At 36.9% G+C, this 22,873-nt stretch overlaps 1 long non-coding RNA gene across 1 annotated transcript; it reads right to left on the reverse strand.

Moving 5' to 3' along the window:
- Positions 1-2,376: 2,376 nt before the first annotated feature.
- On the reverse strand, positions 2,377-22,028 carry LOC127410836 (uncharacterized). Its single transcript, XR_007892170.1, has 3 exons — positions 21,748-22,028; positions 12,300-12,383; positions 2,377-3,850 (listed from the first exon to the last, which is right to left on the reverse strand). It is a non-coding gene; the product is annotated as an uncharacterized LOC127410836 (long non-coding RNA).
- Positions 22,029-22,873: the final 845 nt, after the last annotated feature.

A 22,873-nucleotide genomic window follows, 5' to 3' on the forward strand; every position in this document is an offset into this window, starting at 1 on the left:
TTACTTCAAACTTACTTCTCTGTCTGATCGTATGAATGTAACACATCATAAGAAAGTGTTTCACCGCTGTTCAAATGCACTTTGGATCACATCATTTATATGTATAAATGTTTTCCATCTGAAAGGACTAAATATTAAATGAAACAAATGACAATAAAATGTAAAGTAATCTCTTGAGTAATCAAAATACTTTTTGAATGTAACTGTATTCTAATTACCAATGATTTAAATTGTAACTGTAGTGGAATCCCGTTACATTTATTCCGGTACTCCCCAACACTGGTAATATTGTAGTAGTAACCATGGTTAATTGTGTGGTAACTATGGGTTAACTAAATACCATGGTTAAACTATAGAAACTGTAGTGAAACCATGGTTATTTTTTGTAAGGGTAAACAAAATAGAAGTCTAATAATTTTCTGTTTAGGCTCACAAATGTAAAAAAAACAAAAAAACAATAATAATAAAAAAGACATATAATTACATAGTTTATCCCAAGAAATTGCACACACACAAAACAATCAATTTAATAGAAATATTGGTATATTGGATGAAATGATTGGTATCAGATCAAAAAGAAGATAATTAGTATTGCCCATCCCTGTTGAACACATTGACACCTTATATGAAACATATTTTTTGACATACAAATCACAAAAATGATGACAAATAAAGACAACATATTAAGTATAAGATGAGCTCTGAATAATCACAAAATTACAAATAACTGCAAGTGAAAACAAATACAATAACAGCAGCATATATCAAATCTGCAAACAGTAAAGATATGACCAGTACATAGTCATTTGCATAATTTAATCATAACGCAGGGAGCTGAAGTGCGATTTGGTGAATAATGCTCACGCCTGATAAAAATGCAGAAAATAAGAATACTTTGTGGCAATTTGAGTCTTTGAGGCTTACTTTGTTTAAAGCATAGTAGAAACATCGCTTGTAAAAGCATAGAGCTTTTCACTTTTTCTCAAGAATAATCTGGGTAAGGATTTAAAACTGCAGATATAAAGACGCAACAAACTCACATAGAGTGAAAATATTGGCAATTAATCTTCAAAATATCTGCAAATATAGTATATGAATATAGGTATAGTTTTTTTTACATACAGCATATTTATATTTGTTTATATTTATATATTTACATATTCTGGCTAACTTTGTTTTCATTTTTTTTTTTTTTTAAATAAACATTTACACATGGGTAATTGACATTACATTTTAAGCATCGTCATCAGTGTCCTGCTGTGTGACACTTTCTTCATCTAACTATTTTAAACATCATTTTATGATCTTCTATAACTATAGTGTATGTACATATATAATATATTATTATACTTGTTGTTTCCACAGCCTCATATTAACTAAGACAATGGTTTATTTGCACTTCTAGAAAAAAGTTGAAAGGTGATTAAGATCTTTAAAAACTTTGAAGAAATGCTGACTTGTTACAGCACCTAAAATACACATTTTCCCTTGAACTTTCATGTAAATTTTAACCTAACATCTGTATGTTGGGAAAAAAGGTTTTGGACATGTTATTTGTCTGAGCTATAAAGTGCTTATTTTTAGTGCTTTCTCTAAAAAAAATCCAGTTTTAAAGTTACACAAATGTTTGCACTGGTGGGGCCCATTGTCATGACAGTCAATGAAATGTTTGTTTTTTTTAACACAAAAATTTGAAATTGAGCCAGAAAATGAAATCAATGAGCTGGTGTGTTATAGTGTTGTGGGCCGGGTTTGGTGGGCCGCTCTGGGCCAGAAAGTCCAGGGCCACTTTTTAGTCCCAGTCCGCCCCTGCTTACAACTAACTATCTCCAGTGTGGTAAACATCTTTTTTCTTTTCTTTCTTTTTTTATTATCTGTTTTAAGTGTAGGGCTAAATATGCGATGTCTAATTAGCATATGTATAGTTTAAATGCAAGCTGTGAAATATAGTTTGCCTTTTGGTGTTTTGTATGGACATCTATGTAGTTTCCTATCATATATGTAGTTATATTTTGCAGTATGTGTTATTTTCCATTTTTTGATTGATTAGCAAATGCTTAAATCTTATCCAACACTCAGAAACTGTTGCTATAATCTTGTACTATTTGTTGATAACGTTGTAAAAGCTTTCAGGTTAGCAAGACAATATTTGTCTTTAATCTTGTTAAATTTAGTAAAATAATGGCTACTTTGTCATTTTATGTAAATTGTGAATGTTAATTTGTGAATTTGATTTATCTTTACAGTTTGACCACAGACATAGACAAATAAATATTCAAACAACAACGACACATATGTGTACTTTGAGTTCAACACCAGGGAAATAAACAACCAAAGCCAAGATCTATTTGTGTTATCATTTATTGGTAACAGTCAGCAACATTTTAACTTTACTTTAATAACTTTAGGTCACAGGGATATAGAATCTCTTTGCAGGAATTTATATAAATATATAGTGGGGTCCAATAGTCTGAGGCCTCTAGTTTACATGCTTCTATTTTTTTTAGTACAACGTTTTCAATCCAAATTACATTTTCAGCATAACAATTTGAGAGAAAGGTTGAATAAATAAATGGCAGGTTCCAAGAAGCAGACAAGATGGCATGCAATGAGTTAAAGAAAGACACTCTGAAAGCTGTAAAAGGTTCCTAAAAAGGGGTCAGCTCCACCCACTTTCATCTGTACCCACTTTTAGGCAAAGCTGCTTTTGATTAAGGCTGCAGAGGGCAATTTCATAATGTGCTGAGCCTTCCATTTAGCATTGCTCTGACAATAGCAATGAGTCCGACACTATGCACGGACCACGGTATGTTACAAGCACGCTCATGGCGATTCTGGTTTGTCCAGAGCTTCGATTAATTTATGCACCATTAGCTTTGCATGTTCTGGCAGGCTGAGTACTTCTGGAGTGGTCATAAGGAGAATTCCAAGTGCAACGAGGCAAATTCACTAAACTGTTTCACCAATTTAGCATGCGGTATTTCAGCGCAAAAACCTGTATTTTATTAAATGAACACCCTCAATTCAGTCTAACTAGATGCTATCTGCACTGGTATAGCACAGTGCCATGCATATTTAAACGTATTCTTTTCTAGGCAGACCCATCTCTTTTATGTAAATTAGGCTTATTATAGATAGTACTTTGTTCTCAAAATTCTGTCACGCATGTTACGCTATTACCTTCCCAGGAGACAGGCGGTAAATGGAATTTTTCTAAAAGAAAATATTCCGGGTTCAATATACATTAAGCTCAATTGAAAGCATTTTTGGCATAATATTGATTACTACAAAGGTTTATTTAGACTTGTCCCTCCTTTTCTTAAAAAAAAAAAAAAAAAAAGCAAAAATCAAGGTTACAGAGAGGCATTTACAATGGAACTGAATAACTTGTATTGACCCTGAAATATTCCTTTTAAAAGGGAAGTTTGCATACATTTTCTAGTGATACTGGCAGCAGCAATTCATCAAATGATGATCAAATGATGGAGAAGAGCTTTATAACCGGGCATATATCCAGACACGCAGTGTAGTTGTAAGCACTTTCTTAATTTTAAGAGATGATTCAAGTGCCTGGATCACAATTGCTGCACAGCCCCAGCACAGTATGCTAGATCACAGTATTCTGCATCCTTAACAACCTAGCACTCAGAAATGTAAGCGTAGCGGTAGTTCTGTCAGGAAGACTCGTAGAAGCATACACCATTCTTTCAATTCAGGTGTCTCGTCCAATCATAATCCAGCTTCTTCTTTATAACTCTGCAGCTGTCGGTTATCATTCATCATGCACGTTGTTTTCACCCCCCATCCACCCCTTCACCACCAGTTTAGGTTCCATTCTGCTGTAGGGGGCCTGTTAACAATACAGAGAATATCAAAATCCACAAAAGATCATTTTCATATTTGGCTCCTAAACTATGGGATAGTCTTCCTAGCAGAGTTTGGAACTCAGACACAATCTCTCAGTTTAAGTCTAGACTAAAGACTTATCTATTCAGCCAGGCATACTCATAATTTATCCCTCAATTCATAGTTATGCTGCTTTAGTTAGGTCTGCTGGGACTGAAAACCCTTATGTTATTCTTTAACCTTGCTTTAAAGTGAATGGCATCTATGCTAATTTTATTCTATTCTATTTATATCCTGAGGTTACCAGAGCCTGCCAGATCCATCTCCGGTCCAGCCTGATGTCCGACTCCCACTGTGTCGCTGAGTGATGATGACCAACTGCAGCATGTGCCAGCCAGACTTTACTTCAGTCTACTAAGACGGACTTCAAAGAGGATGAATTGATGCAAACTCAAAGACATGGGATTCTTCATGAGCCACTGTCTGAAGGATGGAGTTCATCAAAATGATACTTATATAAACTTGGTTAAAGTAGGGACAACACTCGCTTAAAAAATTTAAATAATAAAAAACAATTAACTGCATAGCATATGAATTAACCACTAGCAAAACCTTCATCGGCCAAAATGTAAGGACAATGCATCTACGTGTATTTCCTCAGTTAATTTGTGATGACTTCAAGGACTTTAACTCTAAAACTTATAGTTCATACAAAATAATTTTGTTTAACCATTGACCCACAACACTTACTTATTTTAACCCCTAATAGTTCTAAACATAACTAATATTGACATTATATTCATTCATTTTCTGTTATAGCATAATTTCATGTAAAGCTGCTTTGAAACAACGGCTGTTATGAAAAGCGCTATACAAATCAATTTGACTTGAATTGACTTGACTAGGGGGTAAGTTCTTCTACCCTGCCGTCATCGTCTTCCAGCAGGATCTGATGGTCCGAGCGACATTCTGAGCGCTGTACCGTTGGACAGGGCTTACACCAAAGGAAAATATTCTATCCCCATTTTATTATTATTCTCATTTATTCTGAGTCTTTCTGGTAGAACTGGCCTTGGGGAGTTGTGCCATGCAAATTGCACTCAGCAAAGATTTTCCATTACCTGATTTGCAAAATTCCATTAGTGAATTGGGTGCTTAAAAGGTGCAGACAGAGCATGCAAATAAATGATGCTTTCAGCAGTGCAATTCATTCTTAGTAAATAGAGCATACTGTTGAAATGTAACAACACCTTTCCCACATATGGCCACCGGGAGACAAGGCATCACACCTTGGCCTTCCTGCCGGGCACTTGTGTGTTTTTGTTAGTGCCCTCCATGCTGCCTGAGATGATGTGGAGAGGCTGGCTGGAAGGAAAATAAACAGAGCTTGTCCTTTGTTAGATTTTCGCCAATGGGCAGCGTAGGATTTCCACCACTCATAAACAATAAGGCAAGCTGGGAGGTCTGCTGAGATCATCACTTGAGAAAGGAAGTTGAGGGGAAATCTATGGTGTGCAATTAAGAAGCAATGACAATGGTGTGTTCACGTAAGATTTTCAGATGTAATAAGCATTGTGTAAAGGCGTTTCCAGTGGGAAGTTTGATTATTACTATTGTGCTTACTTCCACTGGCTTACTTTTCCAGTACATAAAGTAATTTTTTTTACTACAAGGGAACCAATCCTTCTGGAGTAACCAGGGTTAACCACCTTGCTTAAAGGCACAGTGTTAGCAGCTCATGAATTAGCACTTGTGGGGTTTGAACCAACAACCTTTGGTCACCAAACCACATTTTTAACCACTAAGCCATCCATTCTTCATCCTTTTGCTGAAAATAAGTTTTTTAATTAAACGTGAAAGATCGGGGTTAAAGTAATAGTTCTCCCAAAACTGAAAATTCTGTCATTACTTACTTGCCCTCATGTTGTTCCAAACCTGTAAGACTTTCTTCCTTCCATGGAACACAAAACGAGATGTTAGGCAGAATATTTACACTGCTCTTTCCGTACAATGAAAGTGAAAAGAGACAGACATTGTGGATGCAAATATGAACTGTTTTTATTAAGAGGCAATATTTTCTGGAATTGATTTTCAGGGGCATGCATGATTTACCTTTATGGGGGCATTTGTTTCTAACTTATTTTCCATCTAATCAGACTGATCTCACAGTAAAATCTTTTGCTAAAATAGGTCTGTGCTTACCGAAATGCGAAACACTGCCCCCAGTGGCCAAAGCGGTAAGTGTTGTTGGGGCTATAGACGTGTGTGTGCTCCATTTTCAGAATCAGAATGAGCTGTATTGCCAAGTATGCTTACACACGCAAGGAATTTGTCATGGTGACAGAAGCTTCCAGTGCAAAGAGAATGCAACCATATATACATACATACAAACATATACATTTAAACATAGTGACATAAAACAAAATTTTTAATAAAAATAGAAATATACAATAGAGCAATAATGTTGTTCGAATATTTTGAATATTTTATATACAGATATACACTTATGTGTAGGTGATGTAATGTATTGAAGAAGAGGTAGGATATGTTACAAAATATAAATGAAATATCCGGGTGTAATGTTCCAGGTGTAATGTCCACAGAGGGGTGCCAAAAGCAAGTTGTGCAGCGAGTTGTTTTCAGCTGTTTACAGTGAGGAGGAATGCATATTTTATAAACTGTAGTCCTCAACCCAGACCCAAACCTAACCATCAGTGGAGTAAAAATGTAATGTTAGAGGGGAAAATGCAACCTCCAAAACGTGCTCATACCTGATTATGCGGAAGCAATTATTTCCCTGTTTTATTTAAAAAAATATCTGATGGGAGATGGCACTTTCAGTGAGTCGGCATAATGATGCTGATCATAGGGTACTGGAACTCTCAAAAACAACATGCTGACTTCCCGTGTGATCAAGTTGATTCAAAATCACTTCATATGAGACAGCAAATAGATATCTGGCAGTTGCAGGTCACTATGGTGTCTGCAGGGGCACTAAACCTTTAACTAGACAGACCTAGAATAGAATATTGTAAAATACATTACAGGCTCTATTTTCATGAGTATGCAAAGTGCAGTGCTATGTCCGTGTGCATTGTCCTATCCAATTTTCGTGAGAGCGCTAATTCTAAGTGCAATTTTTGTGCCAGCGCAAAGTGCAAGTGGGCATGGGTGGGAGTCTTGGCACAATCTGTGGGTGTATGTGGGCAAACTGAGGGTGTACTGTATGGTTATGAAGTGACGTAAAGCGCAACTTGCTATTTTCCTGAGAATTTGGTCATTGCGCAACATTTCAAAACCATGTCTTGTCTCAGCTCAAAGTTTAAACTCAGTTCCTGCATTTGCAGTTTGGAGATTCCACCAGCAAATGGTCATTAAGTTCATGTCCAAACTCTTAAAAATGGAAACAATGGAACATCAAATTAAGTCCCTGACAATCACTGTCTTAGCTGTTTTATGAAATAAAATACAAAAATAAAACAGCTTTTTGAAACAAAAATAAAACAGCTTAAACAAAAATTTTCCGATTTGCGTTATAGGTCATGGTTTATTTTTCAATTATTATTGTTATGTTTAAATTTACAATTGTATTTATGATTTAATTTGTTTTGGTATTTTTCCACCAGTTGTCGTAGAGTGATTTTTAAGGGGCCGGTGGAAGAAGTTCCACAGAAGGGTAAAATGTTTGGATTTGATATAATTTTTTTTACCATTTCGTTATTTTGATTTTATTTTGATTTTGTTTGATGTGTAATTCGAATTTAGAAATATTTTTGGTTTAATTTTTTCATGTTTCAATAAATTACTAACATTTTTCAAAATCAAAATCGACAGGTAGGAGTGAAGTGCCTGCCGATACAATCACTGTTAATATTAGCCATTATTTGTGTGTCAGTAAAAGGTTTTAATAATACTTACATTCTCTATCATTTAATGGAGCACACATCCAAATACTGATGAGAATCACATTTTCCATGCGTATAAAAGGAGTGTGTCACTGTAATAGAAATATGCATGATATTCATCAAGGATGCAGTTAATGCACAAAAGGACGTCATTTTCAATTCTTCTAATTCATTGCATACAGTCCATTTACACTACCAACTTTTTATGAATGTGCAGTCTTTGTTTCACTGGTGCTTGAGGGAATGAACTATATCATAGGATGCAGATGGTGCGGTAACCGGAGAAGAACCTCAGAATAAAATTGCACTTGACTCAGCCCATTTGCGTATTGCGCACGTGATTTCACCAAACCCACTTGCGCCTAGATTTAGAGCATGCTTGCATGAAAACACCAAAACTTCATGGCCATGCCCACTGACTTTGCTCTTAAGACTCATGGCATAGCGCTGCACTTATAATAGGGCCCTGCACGAACTGCAACAGTATTTTTGTCCTCACATTTTCCTCAAAGTGGATTTTTGTCACTTTTGGTGGCATTTTGACCATTTAATAATTTCTTACTCTAGTCCATAAAATGTGTGCACTACAGACAAAGTCTTTTGAAACTGTGCAACAGCTCTGTATGAGGAACAGACTCAAATGTAAGTTATTATTTACATATTGAACAACATGAGAGTGAGTCAATGATGACAGAATTTTCATTTTAAGGTGATTTATCGCTTTAATGATGTGACAGCGATATTTGAATATCATGATTTCACAAGTATACTTTCCCTTGTCTTAATTCTGCAAAGACAAATTCAAGACAGCTCTTAACTGGTTAAGAAATTTGATATATTTAATTATCAGTCATGTTTCAGATATTTCAAGAGTGAAGACTGCAACATGCACTAAACAAAGAGGCCTTTGATAAATCTGCCCCATGTAAGAATTTTCACAAACACAGCTGATGTTGTATTGCATGAGGCAGAGAAGTACAGTATATGATACTATGCCCACAATTACTTTGAGTCAGAGTAGTATTTTGCAATGAATGTGAATCTGTAAAATGTCAATGAATGGAGTCATATGAGATCAATTTGGGCCATGTGAATGCATCAAGAATGATTACTTCCAGAAAAACAGGACGTGCTGTGCAATGTATCACAACAAAATCCAGATGCAAGTTAATTGCTCATATCAGAGTCTGTTGCAGAAAGTGGAAATAACTCCTAATATTTTTGGTTTGCACGAGGACATCCGTTGACGTCTCAAACAGCCTCTCTGACTTGATAAGTATTTTTATCCAAGGACACTTTGGATCCTAAATGGTTTGACTGGTGAGAATGTGAGAGTACTGCTGACCTGAGCATCTTTTCCCACCAGAGGTGTGGTCCTGATGTTCAGTGCTTTTTTGATGAGGAGGATGTCTTACATTTCAGCAACTATTGTTCTCGGATTCCTCCTGGCAGCCATCCCTCGCTCACTTCCATTTAAAAACTGTCACTTCCTGCACCGTGTTGACTTGATATGTGAATCATTTGTTCTCAGTTCATAGAGCAAAGAGCACTTTTTAAAGTGACACATACATTTTTTTATGCATTAGACTCATAGTATTTAAATTAATCCTTAAGTATTAATCGAGTATTAAATGTTATAGTTTATACAACAATGACCAAAATGTTGCCATCATTTACATTTACTCACCCTCGTGTTCCAAACCTGTATTTGAGTTTTCGTCTTATGTGGAACAAAAAAGGAGAATTTTTTTGAGGTTCTCTTTTCCAATACAATGAAAGTAAATGGAGACAGCTCCAAGAATGACACAAAAAAAGCACCATAAATTGCAAAAGTTTTTTGAAGCCAAATTATAGCTTTGTGTGAGAAAGATAAGTTGCTATTCACTGGTAATATTCCACATTTATGACCATTATGTTTTTTATTATTTTCAGGACACTTAAAATTCCCCCAAATTCTCCTTACCGTAACATGTCTGAACGTTTTATTTGTACTATTTTACGTTTTTCATAATGAGTATTGTTACTGTAACACATTTATTTTGACTACACTACATATGTGATGATAAAAACAAAAATTCCCCTCCACCCTGACTTTATCTGAGCTACCTTTCCGGGTGTCTGTGACTCAGCCATTTAAATGTAAAGATAATTCCATTTTTATGCCATTGGGTCTATTATAAAAGCTTTGTAAATATCCATAAGCAGGTTAGGTTAAGGTCAAATTTTCCAGGCCTCTTAAGCTCAGAGAATGCGACTTGAGAAACCCTAGAGACAGAAAGTGAGGGAACCTCCATAAAATATATTTCTGCTCAACTCTATTTAACATTGCACGCTGTATTTGAAAAACACCAAGAGCAAAGTGAGGTGAGTCTCTTGTTTTGATTTTGTTAAACTGTGGAGAAAGTCCCTCAGAAACAGCTGTGAGGAAATTCCCTGATATTAACAAATGACCCTCACGTATGAAGTTTGCATCATTACTTCACATCTCTGCCTCGCCATCTGTTTGGATAGTGTTGAGTGCTTCCTGTCTGGGGTTGAGAAGGTGCAGTAATAGAGGAAAGGAGACATGCCATGTTGAAATGTTCACAGCTTCTCTATAACATGCTTTTCCTACTGGCACATCATGTGAGGTCAATATCCTCTTTGATCACTTATCAAATATCCTTTCTGTTTGATGAAAGTTTAACAGTGTGAAGAGATGGAATTATCTTAACTATCTTGTGCAGAAATGTTTTAATCACGTTACATGCTGGACTATAACAGGTATAACAGCAATGGTAATAAATTTGCCATCATTACTGTTTTTTTTTTTTTTACTATTTCCAATGAATATGCTTACACCATAATAAAAGTACTGAGTCAGCCAAAATAATTTATGATAGAGGATTATTGGCACATGATGTAGACTGGCTGTTATTTGTTTTTTAACTGTATGATGGGTCGATGACTTAGACAGAAGAGGACTGGAGTTTGATTTGCTTTATGTGCTGTTTAAGGGTGGGTTTATCTTAAATAGTTACAAAAATAGTAACAGCTTACCAGTCGACACGTGAGCCGAAACTGTCATAGAAGTGCCACAAAATGATGTGGTTGCTTCAGCATTTGAGTTTTCAACCTCACATTTGCTTTTTATAACACTATCGGTTTAGGTTTAAGTTTAAGGTTTAGGGTAGGGAGGTAGGTTTTGTTGATTTAAAACTTGATAGAGCAGTAACCTTAAAAACCTCATATGTTTGAGAGAACATTTACCTCACTTTTAGTGGCACTTAGTGGACATTTCACCACGGAACTGTTGCGAGACGTGTAATAAACCACGTAATTTTCTTTTGCAAAAATGTGAAATGTGTTTTAAAGATTTAATGCCAATAACCAGGAAAACTTTGACAAATAAATTGATTTCTTTCTCAAAAGAGCTCAGTGTAGCAGCTCAATACCTTGTAAACACTACTTTGTTTCCAGGCTGATTTCACAATTCAAGCCATCTTTTACATCTAATGTAATCATTTAAATACATTTAATGTGTTTAATACATTTAATAAATTATCATTTTAAAACATTTAATAATGTCCATATAATTAAATACAACTACAGAAATAAAAACAGAAAAAAAAAATCAGATACCATTAAAAAAATATTTATATACTACAGTACTACACTTCACACCTTTCACATTCCTGCTGTGTCCAGGTGTAGCCTACTTCCCCAAAGTCAAGATCAAACTCACCTTGGGCTGGCGTTTCGTTCTTTTCACATTATATTTATTATGGCTAATAGGTGAATAGAGACTTCTCCCCTCACTTGTGTTCCTCATTGCATTTTCTTTTTTTTTTTTTTTTTTCACCCAATTTGGAATGCCCAATTCCCAGTGTGCTTTTTAAGTCCTCGTGGTCACGTAGTGATTCGCCTCAATCCGGGTGGCAGAGGATGAATCCCAGTTGCCTCCGCATCTGAGACCATCAACCCGCACATCTTATCACATGGCTTGTTGAGCACGTTGCCATGGAGACATAGCGTGTGGAGGCTTCACGCCATCCACTGTGGCATCCACGCTCAACTCACTACGTGCCCCACCGAGAATGAACCACATTATAGTGACCACAAGGAGGTTACCCCATGTGACTCTACCCTCCCTAGCAACCAGGCCAATTTGGTTGCTTAGGAGACCTGGCTGGAGTCACTCAGCATGCCCTGGGATTCGAACTAGCAAACTCCAGGGGTGGTAGCCAGTGTCTTTTACCACTGAGCTACCCAGGCCACCCTGCATTTTCTGATATTTTGCCATTGAAATGCAAGTGCCAGCTTTACAGGTAACACACAGAGGTTGCGTTACAAATATGTGACATACTGAGTTGTACAATTTCCATCATGGTCTATTTCATCCGTCATATTAGTTTATATATCCCTGACACGTAGTATATTTGATTTTGTCTCGATATAGTCAACACTTTCAGTTAGAAATGACTTTGCGTAGTAAGCGTAAGTCTGATAAAATGTGTTCTATTTAATAATTTGCAGAGTTGGAGAATATACTTTTTAAAGTGTACTTACGTTATTGCTATTTCTGGATGAGAGCGGTAGAGCACGTCTGGCGAATGGCAATCTCTTTCCCGCACACACATACAGCACGCATGCCTGGGAGAGAGAGAGTTAAAAAAGTACTTTGAAAGAGTGTGTGCTGCTACTCCAGAATAATCACACGTAAGTACATATACGCGTGAAAACTGATGCACAGTATCAAATACACAGAATGTATGATAGTACTAACTGTAGAGAGCACATCAATATGAAGACAAAGACAAATCCCAGGCATTTAGAGGCAATTTTGAAATCCAGGCTGAATGCTTTTTCAGGTCTGAAAAAGAGGACATGTCTGGGGAAAAGAGGACGTATGGTCACCATATGTTACTTAATTATTTTGTTTGTTTGTTTGTTTGTTTTTCATTGCATCACATGTGCCATGGATTCGGCCGGACTCTGAAAAAAATCCCAAGTACGAAAGGCACAAGTCTGAGTCAAGTCCGAGTAAAAATGCATCCAAGTCTGTGACAAGTCCAAGGACATTAAAATTGAACTTGTGACTTAAATTGAAATTGTACCCCGACTCTAGTATAGAGAGTCCCTAACCTAACCCGTTCGCTAACCCTAACCGTGTCGCTGCCATTTGGAGTTGGCTCAGCCCCCTTTTGGAGATCCCCGGAGAAGGGTATAGCTGCAGACAGAGCTCCAAATCACCAGCAAAGATATAGGGAGCCCCTTACCTAACCCTTTCCCTAACCTTCTGTGGAGGTGTCACCCCCTTTTGGAGATGGTGCAACCCCCTTTTGGAGTAACCCCGCCCCTTCTGGAGAAACCAAGACCATTTTAGAGATTCCGCCCCCATTTGGAGATATCCATCCTGCAGCTATACCTACTTGCATGTGCCCATACGCCCAACAACACTTACCGCTTTGGCCACTGGGAGCGGTGTTTAGAATTTTGGTAAGCACAGACCGATTTCAGCAAAAGAAAAGTAAACCTACTGTTACTGATATCACTGTGAGTTCAGTCTGCTGTTTCAAAAAGAGACACAATTTTTTTTTTCCCAAGACATCAAAAATTACAATGAATTGTTGTGATGGCATCTCAAATATCATCTGGACTAAATTGTAGAAGCTTTGGATATTCAAGTGATTCTTGAGCTGTAAAAAAAAATGGTATTCTATTTATAAGCTAGACTGTAGTATTGTTTTCCTTGGAGCACTTCTGTGGTAATATCATCCACCATATTAAGACAAAGACTTGTAATGCTCACGAAGCCATTAGCGTAATGATAAAGAAGCATAGCAGCTGCTCTCAAATGTGAAAACAGCGTGTACAAAAACAAGTGGAGAAGTTCTCTCATGACTTTGACACCTACTGTTCCATGGACGAGTGCCACCTGCCATCAAGAGGAAATTATGTTTACATGTAAGAATATTCACCCAGAGTGAGAGTCCAATATCAAATATCAACTCTTAAGGAAGCAATCAGACATATTTTATGCTGGGATTTCTCAAAACGCACAAGGTCAAACAGAATGAGAGTGCACTATACACAAAACTAGGGTTTCTATGAAGTCAGCAGCACTAGTGTAAGACCTCCCTATGAAATGATCACATATTTCTTTTCATTGCAGTTCTATTACAGATGCATTTGGCTGTTGGCCGACTATGACTTCATTGCTTCCTCCATTTCTGGGAAAGTTTGGAAACCCCTGCCTCAAAAATAAGTATGAACTTGTTTCAATACAGCATATTTGAGGTGATAATGATGGGCGACTCATACCGTTTTTTCATCTCAGCCCTATGACATCATTAAGAGACACCCAGTGGAGCAATAATAAGTCTCCAACACAACTTAGATTTTATCAAATTAGTATGTTTCTGGTTGTACTGATGTGGTGAACTTACAATTTATAAAAAAGAATTTTACATTTTCCTCAGAAATGTGGTGCTTGCTAAACTCGCTGTCATGATGCTAGGATGTTGTGGGTGGTTGCCAGGGCATTGCTGTGTGGTTGCTAGGGTATTCTGAATTTTCCCTAGGCTGTGCTTAGGGTGGTGGTTGGTTCCTGGGTGGTTTCTTACTTGCCCAAGCCAAAAGAGTCTACCCTGAAATCTCTATGATATTCTGGTCCCTATACATGATTTGGAAATTGGTGAAATATGTCGAAAATTGTAATCCTTTTTGCTTAGATAAGTAATAGAACACATCTCCTCAACAAGCTGCATGATTTGATCATTCATCTTCATAGCAAAATTTGTGCAGGACGAGTTACAGTAAGTGGCAAATGTTGATACTAAGGTTAAGGGTTTATTCAAGTCCTTAAAGGGATAGTTCACCCAAAAATGAAAATTCTCTCATTATTTACTCACCCTCATGATATCCCAGGTGTGTATGACCTTATTTCTTCACCAGAAAACATTTGAAGAAAAACAGAAAAATACCTCAGCTCATTAGGTCCTTAAAATGCAAGTGAATGGCGATTTCTCTTTTGAAGCTCCAAAATCACAGAGAGTCAGCATAAACGTCATCGAATCGATCCCAGCGGTTAAATTAATGTCTTTTAAACTGATACAATCACTTTTGGTGAGAAAAATATCAGTATTTAAGTACTTTTTAACTATAATCCTATGCTTCGGGTAAGCTTCACAAGAGGAGTCCAAGCGGTCTCTCGTGATATGTATTCACGTTGCCATGATAAAGACGTAATCTCACATTCTCCTCTCATTTGAGACATCCAGGATGAGCACACAAATGCACCATTGTGAGTAAAGAAACAAATAAATACAGATCTAAACCAAAACCAACCAAGCTACTTTACAGCGGATTTCCTACTTCTCACTTGTAAATAGCGCTGCTCTTCCGGCTGTGACGCTCAGTTCTCGCGTGTTTCAAATGCCAATGCAATTATGTCACACGTGCTTACCGCTGCTGACCAAAAGCATGATTTTGAGTTAAAAAGCTCTTTTATCTTTTGCACATCAAAAGCGATTGTGTCGCTTAAGAAGACATTAACAGCTGGTGTTGTATGGATGACGTTTCTGACTGTCTGTGATTTTTGGAGCTTCAAAAGAGAAATCGCCATTCACTTACATTTTAAGGACCTACTGAGCTAAGATATTTTTCTATGTTTCTTCAAATGTGTTCTGGTGAAGAAAGTGCATTCTCATACACATATGGGATATCATGAGGGAGAGTAAATAATGAGAGAATTTTCATGTTTGGGTGAACTATCCCTTTAACCCGGTCCCACTTTGTATTAGATGTCTTTAACTACTATGTACTAACATTAAAATACATACAATACAATGTATTCGTTGTGTAACTTCAGATTGTTCATAACATAAGATTCACATTTGTTGCTACTGAGGTTGAGGTGCGGGTAGGTTTAGTAGTAGGGTTAGGGTTTCGGGTAAGGGTTGGGGTAGGGTTAGGTTTAGGGTTAAGGGTAAGGTTAATAATAACTACAGATGACAGTAAATACAGATATTTTAAATGTACATTGCAACAACACAAATGTACATAATAAGCTCATTGTGTCAAATACTTAAGTACATAGTTTAAATACCAAACTAAGTACTTAGTTTAAGACACCTATTATAAAGTGGATCCCTTGACCCTAAAGTATGAGCAATAGTAATAGTGACGCCTGCTTTATCACCCACTACTAATAAATAAAATAGCCTAATAATAAATATGCAACCATTCGAAGCACTGAACACAGTATGCTGTAGATATTACAAAGGGCTCTCAGTCTTTTGTCTAGTTCCTTTCTAAAATGTGACACTTTTTACATTTTGTTGTCTCGTGTTAATATATGTCCATTGTCTTTAGTATAGGCTTTATGGAGATATTTCTTTGAGCCTGGATTAAATGTCATTTTGAAATGCTTTTCATTTTTTCTTTGATTCTTCACTGGACATGTTTGCTTTCACTGTCTCTAAAACCTGTTTAAACCGAAATGAACTTTGGGCATTGAGTAGAGGCCCTTAGAGAGGACATAATCAAATGGTCAGTGACATCACCTAGAGACAACATTTTCAATCCTGCACGAGTGCAATTCCAGCCACAAAGCAACACTGGCACCTAACACAAGATTTATTATAAGATTTATTATTATAACTATTAATAATATCCATTATTACATTATAACTGTTACTTCGGCAAATAAGTCGTCCCGTACTTTTTCTGCTACAGACACAAATGATCCCTCAAATGGTATGGCTTGTTGATGAGAGGTGTGTTATTACTCTTCGAATTGATCAGACTAACGATTTTTACATGGCAGAAGAGAAAACTGGTGAATAAATTCCAGAAAACTGGGATTTGAGTATCCTAGAGACTTGGGGGTGGGCTTTTTTGACTTAGTAAGCAACCACCTAGCAACCACCCAGAATACCCTAGCAACTGCATCTTTTACATCATGTGTTCCATAGACATGCAGCAGACAAAGTGTTTCAACTCAAATAATAAGAAACAAAGGAAGAAAACAGTCAGTATCAGCTTTGCTAGGAGGTGGGCAGTGCTTTCCCTACCGGGATCCTCTTTCAAACTCCAGATTGCCTAGAATGAATGCAAAATACATGCCCAATTTCATTTTCCATTACTCAGAGTATTACAGAAGAGGCTGGAGACCAGGGGGGTCTCTGTTAGGAGCCATCAGTATCTTTCAGTCTGCAATCATGCTTATCTATAATCCACATGGGTGCAAATGATCTTTTAAACAAAGCCACTCATGCATTAAGTCCAAAAGTAATAGTTAATTTAAAGCTGCACTACAGAACTTTGTGCTCTCTAGTAAAATCTGTGGTTCAAACTTAAAATTGCAAGCAATTTGCGGAAGAACACTTTACGTGAGTTGTGTTTCAGCACTGCTCTTCTGTGCAGATGAATCTCATGGTTTGAGCTTACCTGGACATCGCCTGCTGTGGGTGATCATGACTGGGAGATATTCAGAGTCATGATGTTCTATTTTCATGTTGATATTATGTTATTCTATTAAACATTTAAAACCTAAATATTACTTGCTTTGATGAAGATAAACAGCACTCGTATTTAAATATTTTGAATGAATGAATTTTACACTTATAGCGCTTTTCTGACACTACACTCAAAGTACTTTTACACATAGAATGGGGACTCTGTCAACCCCCACCAGTTACCAGTATATTTTAATATGATTATTTAAGTGTTTTATCTACTATTAATGTATTGTACTACACTTATCAATTTAAGAGGTGAAACTAGTGATATGGCTGATACGAGAGTAACTGAAGACTTTATTATTTTTATGTTATATTGTAAAGCCTCAGCCAGTAATGCAATTGAACCGTAATACTAAAATAGTACAGAATGTCTATGCACTGCAGACAATAACACTGTAAATTAAAAACATAAAACAAGGATTCAATAATGATGGGGATGAATTATACTTTATTAAACATGAAAATAATATGCAGAAATATCAATATAAAAATTACAACAATACTGTGGCGAGCAGGGCGTGGAGTGAAAACTGTGAAGACTGTGCGGAGTGAGGCAGGGATGGACATCTGGGGAGAATTATCTCTCGCAGCTGTGGGTGATTAGGATGTTAGCGGGCGAAAGATAAAGCTGCAGCCAGAGATGCATGGAGGGAGGCTCGGACGGAGAGAGGCACATGCAGCCGAGTTGAAGTGTGCATTCTGCGTTGGGCTGAAAAGCCAACAGTGAGAGAGACATACGGAGCTGTGTGTGTGTAGATGTTTTCTTATGCTGAAAAGTCATATTGTGTGACACTGAAAATTGTATATGCAATAAATGTCTCACGTGGATTGTTCACCCGGCTTTTTTACAAAAACATTATTTTTGTAGGCTTACCTTGGTGAATCAGGGTAAGGCAAGGACATTGTTTTAAACACAAATGTTTTTTATGTACTCAATCAATAATGGCATTACATTCATTTTTCATTTTAGACATTTTCTGTAAGTGCAGATTTAACATAGTTGTGATTTTTGGTGTGTTTAGAGAGCATCTCTAATACTGGATGCAACTTGGATCAGGTTTGTGTGAAACAAAATTATTATAATATACAAAATATTATGCTCCTGAGAAACAATTTCAGAGGTCAGAGATTGTATGAGGTCATGCAACCGGATCTCATGTTGAATTCGCCACAGTGTTACACTTTTCAGAGAAAACAACCTAAAAATGGCTTATTTTTAGTTGTCTCTGCATATTTAACGTGGATAATAGAAAATATTTTTATGTAGAATTTTGACCGACAATTGGCTGATAGGGGAGTTTTTACAAAAAAAACAATTATAATTCCAAAATTACACATTTCACTTTCAATGGACTGCATGGACTGTTTCCATGTTTGGTTGTATAATTAAGCACTGCCTAGGACTGACGGTGAATATTAGAGGTCGACCGATACTGGATTTTGCCAATACTGATAATTGAGGTGGTGGAAAAGGCAGATAACCAATGAACTGGCTGATAGTTTTTAAAATCATTAAATGTTAAAACATTTTCTTAGGGTACGTTTACACGACAATGATGTACTAAAAACAGAAACGTTTTTCCTTTGCATTTTTAAAAAGTTTCGCGCACAGACGACAACATTGACAAAACAATCGCCGTTCACACGGATCCGCGAAAATGACTAAAAACGCTGTATTATGCATGCCAGGCCAGTAGTTGGCGATGTCACTTTGTAAAGAAACACTACGCGCCTGCGCACAGAAGCATTCTTCCACAGAGCGGTGAATACAAACAATGAAGATGGCGAGAGCATCGCGCAGTTTTGTCTGGACGGACGATGAGGTTGCTTTATTACTACAATTACTTTGCTGGAGAAGCGTCAATAAACTCAAAATCTTGAGCAGCACAAACACAGTCCTATAGTCCGCAGTTGTATTTTTGAATGTCATTTTATACATATACAGTATATTTCACCAGATTAGGTTTTTTTTTTATTATTCTCAAGATATGAAGTTGGAGATACAATGTATGTGTTCACGGGGCACGTTTCCATATACCGGTAATCAGATTTTTCTTTACATGCCCTTAATTAAATTTAGAAGACTTGATTATCCAATCATATATACTGTTGTCAAAAGTACTGGTACTTCGGTACCAAGTCGGTACAAAAATAAAAAAGATGTAACGATACCAGTGATTCTGCAGTACTGGTAGTACTGAGCACCGACTTAATTCGGTACCCTCACACAGTCTTACTGACACAACTGCTTTCAAATGCTCACACGCTTATTTGAGCGTGTTCTCTGTTACTCCTTTTACACTGAAATGCACAGTTAATCAAATTAAAATCGTGACATGTCCTAGTGTGATTATTAAACCGCGAAATGCTGCAATCTTAGTCTGCATGAGCTGCATGAGCTTTAAATGAATGTGTGAAGCAGACCGAAGCTGTTCCATATTGTATAGCGCATCTTAAGCGTGTTTAGCGGGAGATGCGGATATAAACGTAGAGACAGCGTGCAACAGTTAAAGTGAAAGCCGCCGGGGCAGCGCACATCCGCACCCATCATCCCTCCCACCCCCGTCGGACAAATGACTGGAGGGGGGCCTGCTGAATATCTTTTGTACAGGGCCCAAAATGTCTAACTGCAGCCATGTATATATATATATATGCATTGAAGTGAGGTTAAAAATATGGATGATTATTGTCAATGATTAAAGATTTATATACAGCAAATCCCCACGAGGTGTCAGTTATTGTTTTTATTTCACCTCTAGAGACTGCTGTTATACTCTAGAACCAAGCCATTCTAACTGTAGAATCCTTCAGGGCCGGCCACAGAGGAACACAGAGGAGTAAATATATATATATATATATATATATTTATATATATATATATATATATACGTATACTGTATATCAGCAACTATCGGCACAGATTAATCGGTAAAACCGATATATTGGCCTGCTTCTAGTAAATATGATAATGCACAGATGAACACAAAGGATTTTCAAAAGTTCTCTGAAAGTGCACTGTCATTGCTCACATTTGTTCATTTTCTTTTGAATAGTTCAAGGCAACATTATCTTGGATGTGGACAATGACCCTTATCTGAACTGTCCTCTCTGAACAATGCATTTCATTTTGAAAAATTATATCTTTAAACATTTGTGCATTTATTTAAACATAACTATTTCTAGAAGAAAAAAACAGTCCCACAACAGATAATGGCAGATCATGTTCTCAACATTTTGGTCAACTACTGCATGGTGGCCAACAGGGACATCAGACTTTAAAGAGAGTCTAACACTACACTTTTCCAGGGATAGATTTCCTCTCTAGTAGTAGCCATGAGACATAACTGACCATGTGCCAATAATGATGAACAACTTGCCAACACTCTTAAAAGGTGACATTGGTAAACAATGATAAATCTGTCATCAAAAATCAGTATGGAAAAACTACTAAGGAAGCAGCTGGTATTCGAGGACATTTTGTCAATCATTGGGTGTTTAACAGGATGTGAATGGAATGTGCAGTTATACTTCTTATGTCTTTTAAACATCAGCTGTTACTACGTTTGCCACCTTCAATGTGGAAAAATAAGGGGCACAACATAACTGTATGGTTAGAAGCCTTATATAAAATATCAAATTTATGAATAACAATACATACAATGGTCAGATAAGGTTATTTGGAATGTAAAGCCATGTTGACCTGGCCCCCTGTGAAATGCAGCTCTGGTTTTATGGAAGAATGTGTAGTATAAACCCTCTGAAGGCCCTGTGCTCTAAACACTAGCAGTTTGCCCCCAGAAGACTCACACTGTGTGAATGCAGCATTGACATGAAGCAGAGCAGAGCCTTATGGAAACAAGACAGAGGGTCCATGCTTTTGTAGATATGGACAAGATACACAGAGGCTATTTTTGGCATATACAAGATGTGCCAGCAAATGCTTTTGATTGGACTCAGATCTCTCAGCTTATGACAGAAGCAGCAACATGGAAACAGCCTATAAGACCTTTTTCACTCTATAGAAATGGTACTTTATAGCACAGTGTTCTTCAACCTTTCAGGACATGTGCCTTCCCACCTCCACCCAAGATTGAGTGAGAAAGATATGCATGCTAACACCCTTGGCATAATATTTAAATCATTATATTAAAGGTTTTGTACGCTATTCACAATATAAAATGTGCTTACCATATTTAGTGTGATGTCTGAGCCTGTTTCTGAGAGCACATCATGTCAATCCGTGAGTCAATATCCGCTACAGCTAGTAATTATTTATGCTTTACTGTCAATAAACGTGAGTGTACTTGCTTTTGATGGGAGTATGGAAAAAGTGGCTTTGTTCTGTGATTTGTGTGGTTACTGATAGTTTTAGGTTTGTCAACCCTGACTCTTTATGGCAAAAACAAAACAAAACAAAAAAAGTAATACAGCTTATTTATCTTAAAGGGATAGTTCACCCAAAAATGAAAATTCTCTCATCATTTACTCACCTTCATGCCATCCCAGATGTGTATGACTTTCTTTCTTCTGCTCAACACAATCGAAGATTTTTAGAAGTATTTATCAGCTCTGTAGGTCCATACAATGTAAGTGAATGGGTGCCAAAATTTTGAAACTCCAAAATCCATATAAGGGCAAAATAAAAGTACTCCAGATGACTCTGGTGGTTAAATCCATATCTTCTTAAGTGATTTGAGGAAGTGTGGGTGAGAAACAGATCAATATTTAAGTCCTTATTTATTATTATAAATTCTCCTCTATGCTCAGTCAATTTCCACTTTACTTTTACTTTTACTTCCTCATTCTCCTTCTTCTGTTTTTGGTGATTCACATACTTTTGGTCGTGAACAGCTCACGTTGCATCCGAATATCCATATCTCTCTACTGCAGTAAATACTATGCCAAAAACAGTATGCCAGTGGAGTAGTACTGTAGTGTATGTTCGAATCCTCAGTATTCACAAAACAGTAAGTGAGAAATACACGGATGATCTACTATTTCTGGCAAAATTCGTAAGAGCGGATTGACTGGACACTACACGATCCCATAATCCCTCGGAAGCTGAGCAGACCTCACCTTCAAAATGCTTGATTTAAAAGAACGTCGGTAAACCGTGAGTCGGAAGGCTCTTTTCGACTGTATAATTGCTATGTATAATACAGTATACCTAGAAATTTTTCTTGTGCTTAAATGGTGCTTGTTTAACAAACTCAGATTAGATTTTATTTATTTATTTATTTGTTAACCAAATCAATTGAATCAACGATTTAATGCCTCACTCATAACATAAAAGACACTAATTTGTCAGCACCTGCTTTCAAATCACTGAGTGAATCTGAACGAATCCTTGGTGAATGGATTCAAAAGACTCGAGATACTGGGATGAATCAAATTCCGCACCCACCCAACATGACAGGTGCTTGAAAACTCCTGACAGAGAATAAAAAAACAATTATAATGGCACATTTATTCTTATATTTAACTGATGTGTTCTAACTTTCTTGCGAGCTTATTGTTGCGCAACTGACCATCCCAGCACATTTGTAGCCAGTGAGAGAACTACTGGCTTTTATCACACACTTTCACTTTCACTTCTACATTCTTCTTCTTTTGTTT

This window comes from Myxocyprinus asiaticus, chromosome 20 (assembly GCF_019703515.2).
Source record: "Myxocyprinus asiaticus isolate MX2 ecotype Aquarium Trade chromosome 20, UBuf_Myxa_2, whole genome shotgun sequence".
Lineage (NCBI taxonomy): Eukaryota > Metazoa > Chordata > Actinopteri > Cypriniformes > Catostomidae > Myxocyprinus > Myxocyprinus asiaticus.